Source organism: Sturnira hondurensis, unplaced genomic scaffold (genome assembly GCF_014824575.4).
Source record: "Sturnira hondurensis isolate 20B ecotype Veracruz unplaced genomic scaffold, ASM1482457v3 Scaffold0025251, whole genome shotgun sequence".
Lineage (NCBI taxonomy): Eukaryota > Metazoa > Chordata > Mammalia > Chiroptera > Phyllostomidae > Sturnira > Sturnira hondurensis.
In genome coordinates, this window is record NW_028097882.1 from 446,686 (window position 1) to 452,990 (window position 6,305).

Sequence of the window (6,305 nt, forward strand, 5' to 3'; positions counted from 1 at the left end):
GGGCAAAGGACTTGAACAGACATTTCTCCAAGGGGGACATACAGAGGATCCAGATACACATGAAAAGATGCTCAATATCACTAGCTATCAGAGAGATGCTAATTAAAACCACAATGAGATACCACTTTACACCAGTCAGAATGGCTATCATAAACAAAGAAACGAACAACAAGTGCTGGAGAGGTTGTGGGGAAAAGGGGACCCTAGTTCACTGTTGGTGGGATTGCAGAGTGGTACAACCACTATGGAAAACAGTATGGAAGTTTCTAGGAAAACTAAAAATGAACATGCCTTTTGACCCAGCAATTCCACCATTAGGAGTATGTCCTAAGAACCCTGAAACATCAATCCAAAAGAACCTATGCACCCCGATTTTCATAGCAGCACAATTTACGATAGTCAAGAGTTGGAAGCAACCTAGATGCCCATCAGTCAATGACTGAATTGAAAAGCTATGGTACATTTACACAATGGAATTCTATGCTGCAGAAAGGAAGAAGGAACTCCTACCCTTTGCAACACCATGGATGGAACTGGAAAGCATTATGCTGAGCGAAATAAGCCAGGCGGTGAAAGACAAATACCATATGATATCACCTTTAACAGGAATCTAAACAACAAAACAAACAACCAAGCAAAATATGATCAATGACACTCAAATACAGAACGTGCTGACATGGTCCAGAGGGGAGAGGGGAGAGAATCATAGGGGAAATGGGGATGGACTTACATGAAAAAGTATAAAGGACACATGGGCAATAACTAAGGTGGAGGGAGGAAATGGGAGGGAGGTGGGGAGCACTGGGTTGGGGACAGGGCTAGGAATATAAAACAGAAAACTACACTTGAGCAAGAACTAAATAAAAATAAAAAGTAAAAACATGTTAATAGGGGGGCACAACAGTCACGTGATGCAGGCATGTACAGGTGCTGTAGGCTTTCTTCTCCTAATGTGCCTACACCACCTATACCCTCCTCCCTAGCGCTAGAGTATGCCATAGCAGTGACCCTGCTCCTGCCTCCTGTGACCCCACTCCACTGCCACCCCCCTGCAGCGAGCCAGGTAAGCTACATTCAGTCTATAAGACGTACCCCCATTTTCTCACAAATTCTGTGGGGAAAGTGCATCTTATAGTCCAAAAAATACAGTATTCACGTTCATGAAAGCGTTATTTATACTAGCCAAATTTTCGAAGCAATCCAAATGTCCATCAGCAGATGAATGGATAAACAAAACATGGTGGATATATACAATGTAATATTATTTAACCTTTAAAAAGAAGGAAATTTTGTCACATGGTACAATATAAATAGACATTCAAAAATAAAATTTAAGGGGCAACTTATGAAGTGTGATTTCTAGAAAATATAATTTATCTTCATTATTTGTGAATTCTTTATTTGAAATTTGCCTATTTGCTAACATTTATTTGTAACTTCAAAAATCAACTCTCATAACTCATTTATAGTCATTCACAGACTTGCAGGGTTAAAAAATTTGAGTCACAGTAAGTACACATTCTCAGCTGAGGCCAAACAAACAAAGCTTTACCTTCTTGTGTCAGTTCTTACACTGTGACCAAGCACCCTTTTTGCAGCTTACTTAGTCCTACACTTTTCTTAGTTGTGTACATTTTGTTGGTGATTTCACTGTTTAAAATGATCCCTTACGTGGTGTTAAAGTGCTGCCTCGTGCTCCTAAGCACAAGAAAACTGTGATGTGTCATGGGGAGAAAACGGGTAAGTTAGTTAAGCTTCTTTCAGGCAGGCGTTATAATGTAATTGGCCTTGAGGTCAATGTTGATGAATCAGTAATGCAATATGTCCAGAAAAAGGAAGATAAATTGTGCTGATCTAGATGTGAGGCCACTCTGGGAAGTGCTAAAGTAACATCTACAGTGAGTGCTCAAGCTATGGAAAAGAAGGAAAAGCCTTTACATTTGGGGATTCACGAGATGGCAACTGAGTTTTTCAAGAGTACATTAGATAGCATTTCATAAGTCTGAAAGCTAAAGACTTTTACAGTCACATTACTCAGGGTCAGGAAAACAGTAAACCCTTCTGGGATAGTGTTTTATTATGAAGAAATACTGTATGTAATTAAATTTTTATAAGGGTGATATAGTAAATGTGGTTTCTTTAAACAGAAACACACAAAAATCAAGGTTATATTCTATAAATTGATGAAAATATTGTAATCAGAGACTTGTAAAAACCTATCTTCAGTTTTCTCTAGGAGTTGATTTAGCGTCTGTAGAAAGTTTATAAAACATAACTGCCACAAGTCATGAGAATTAATTGTAGAAATATTCTGATTTTATAGTGATTTTAATTAATTTATTATTATTTTTATTGTTGTTCAAGTACAGTTGTTTCCATTTTCCCCCAAGCACTCTCCCCAACCCGTGCCATCCCCACCCTTAATCCTACCCCTCTTTGTTTTTTCCACGTGTCCTTAATACATGTTCCTGAAAACCCCTCCCCTCTTTTCCCACCATTATCCCCTCCCACCTCCCCTCTGGTTAGTGTCAATGATACCTCGGACAGGGGCTTAATATCCAAAATATATAAAGAACTCACATGACTCCACTCCAGGAAGACAAACAATCCAATTAAAAAATGGACAGATGACCTGAATGGACACTTCTCCAAGGAGGGCATACAGAGGGCCCAGAAACATATGAAAGGATGCTCAGCATCACTTTCTATCAGCATCACTAGCCATCAGAGAGATGCAAATTAAAACTACAGTGAGATACCACTTCACACCAGTGAGAATGTAGCAATTTTTAAATGGTGTTCCGAGGACACTTGTTGAAATTGAGGGCTGGCTGAGTGATTGAGCAGTATTCTTAAGGGAAGATCCATGAGTTGTTCTCTGCCTCCTCTTATAGCAGCTGTATGTGTTTTCCATTTCATATATAAAATTTGTGAAGAAAAGAACATAAAGTGTTTTTAATTAAAAATGTAAGAACCACTGGAACTGAATATCTCTTAAATATAAGAACTATTTTGATGCTGATACTCTGGACTTTAGAATTCTCTTAAATAGGTTAAAATCCACTTAAGATAACTTGTTTTCCAATGATCACATAGAAAGATTTTCTTTTAAGTGATGAATGATTGCTACCTTTAAAATTCTTTTATTTGCATGGAAAAAGTCAAATGTCTCATTGCATCAAACATGTTTGGCATGTGGAATTCTCAGCACAATCAACTTCTTTCTAATTACCTTGATGGTGATGAGTCTCAATATAGAAGTGTTTTGATATCAGTGTTTGAGGATATTAGAGAAGCTGTCAGGTTGAAATGTGTTTGCGTTCTGCCAAGGAATTCTAAAGTCAAGCCATACAAGCTAAGCCATTAAAATCCCTGAACTCTCAAAACAAAATTATTCCACATAATAGTAAGGAATACTAATTAATATTATTGACTAAAAACTAAAATTTTATTTCCTCCTAACATACATGACCCATATTATTCTTTCTTTCCTATTTTAACTTACTGCCTCTAACTTTTTCCATGTCTCATTAATTGATGATTGACTTCAAGTGAAACCCAATGATTACTTAAAGGCCTATTTTACTAGTCAGTTAAAATATATTTTAATTAAGTGATGTAGAAAATTATATCTTTTTTACAGCTTTTACATGAAGTGCAAAATAGTCAGAACTGGCATCAATCTGGTTGTTAATTGTGTTGTGTATGATAAAAAGACAATTCAGTCTCTGGCTTTTTGGCCCTTATAAGGAATAAACTAAATGAAAAGAATTAAAGTTTAACAGATTTTCTTTCCTTTTATGCATTTTACATTGATTTCAGAAAGAGAGGAAGGGGAGAGAGAGAGAGAGACTGAGAAACATCTCTGTGAGAGAGACATGGGTCGGTTGCCTCCCATAGGGGTCCTGACTGGGAATCAAACCCACATCCTCAGCTTGTGTCCTGACTGGGAATCGAACCACAATCTTTTGGTGTATGGTGCAACACTCCAACTACTTGTGCCACCAAGCCAGGGCATCTTTTGTGCATTTTTAAAAATCAACACCTGACATACATTTTGGGGGAATCTTGTGATAGACAATGATGTTTTATTACAGAGAATCTTATGATTAAAAAACAAACACATCATAGAAAATAAAATATAGGCTTCCTTGAGGTAAAAGATAAAAACAAATAATGCATTTCTACTTTTATTTTGAAATTAGTCATCTATTTGGAAAAGAGGGTATGTTATAAGAGAAAGAGGAAAAGGAGGAAGCTTTTTATGTACATTTTACCTGAAGGAGAGTCATACTGAAACAACCTTTTGTTCATCTTGCTTCCTTTCAATACTAGGGCAATTTATAATACATTATAGCATTATCTTATTCAGTGTTCATTATTATGGTGAATACATTCTACCGGCTAAAATGACTCAGTCTCTAATCTTTGCTTAAAATGATGGCTGTAAGAAGAAGGATTTTTGGTAGCAGGTGCATGCTTATCTGCAGTATAAATAAAGCTTTACCATTCATTTCAAAATCCATTCTCAATTTTAGTTCTGAGTTCCTGTTTTATAGGGATGATTGTCTTTGGAACTGTTTTCATGTGCAGGCTGTGTGGTTAGTTTGTTAAGGAGAACTACTTGAAGAAACTGTATTGAAGCCATGCATTTTTCTAGTTCACCACGGTGCTTGCTGCTTAAGGTGTGAAAACCATCTTGGGGGGCTTCTTAATAGAAAATAAAAAGAATTATACTAAAATGGAAATAAAGATTTTGAATGAATAAAGGCGTTACTGAGGTTACACCTTCAGCATTAATTCTAGACACAGTCCTCTAGTTTCCCAATCAATGTTTTAGAACTGTCCTTCTTCCCAGTGCAGATGGAAAAAAAGGCACACCTAGACCAGGAGCCTGGGACTGTGCAGTGTTCCCTAATAAATAAATACACAGTATTGGTTGGGCATTTAAGAGACATTTTTTAAGTGAACCCACTACATAATGAGGCTAGTTTTGTGTGCCCTAAACATTTCTTTAGATGACAAATCTTTGAAATGATGTATTTGAGATAAATAATTTCAGGAGACATCCTGAGAAAAACTTTAAGGAGATTCTGCAAGTACTTTAAGAAGAGTATGGAATTATTACAGGAGAAAAGAATGATGGGTATTCGGGGCTGACTAATTATTTAACTATAAACACCACGTGCAAGAGGGTGATGTTTGTCAAATCCTGTAATAGTGTTTCAGGTGAGGATTCAGGATTTTCTGGCCCTCAAACCCATGTTCTCTACTTTAACTTGGCTTCTTATTTATCTCAAAGTCCTTGGTTTCATTACATTTTCTTTCAATCAAATTCTACTAAAAGTAATTTGGTCACCAGATGAACCTTTGGAGTGTCATTGTCATAGAGCAATGTATTTCAGGGGATTGTAACTCATCTTTTATTCTGCTCTACCCTACTTAATATCAAGTAGGATTCCTGCTCCTGACTGTTTCTGTTGTACAACATGTTTGCCTAAAGAAATGCCACTAAACAGCACCAACTCTCACTTTTCCCTTATGGCTTGAGCTCCTTCGGGGAAACTTACTAGTTTTTCACTGCTGCTAAAACAAGCTGCTACAGACTTAGTGTCTTAAACAATACAACTTTAATCTTATATCCTTTACTATTGTATACTGAAACATTGTTATCATAGGGTTCCTGGGATGAGAAGTCTGGCATGAGTTTCACTGAGCTAAAATAATGTGTTGGGTGGACTGAGTTCCTTTTTGGAGGATTATGATGAGAAAGTATTTCCTTGGCTCCAGCTTCTGCACCCTGCCTCCCTTGGTTCACAGTCCCCTTTCTCCACAACCAGCAACATTGCATCTCACTGACCATTCTAGCATAGTTACACCTTCCTCTGACTTTCTTCTGCTTGCCTCTTACACATTTAGGAACACTTGCGATTAATTGGCACTACTGAGATGGTCCAGGGCAGTCCCCATCTCAATATTCTTAACTTAATCACATCTGCAAAATACCTTTTGCCATGGAGGGCAACATATTCACAGGTTCCAGGGATTAGAACAAGGATTTCTTTAGGAGGCTATTATTCTGCCTTCCACAGGGATGGTACCCACAAAGTCACTTGGTGATGGTTTACTGCACCTCTTACATCACCAACCCCCACCTCTGGTGTCTCTTCTTGTTTATGGTCCCTTAAAATTACAGTGAACCAGGCCACCCCAAGCTGAAGCTGCTCTGCTGAAATAGGGAGTATCACTTTTCCCATCCTTTTGTTGGTTTAGTTCTTATTTTCCATTCTTTCTTGTTATGGTTG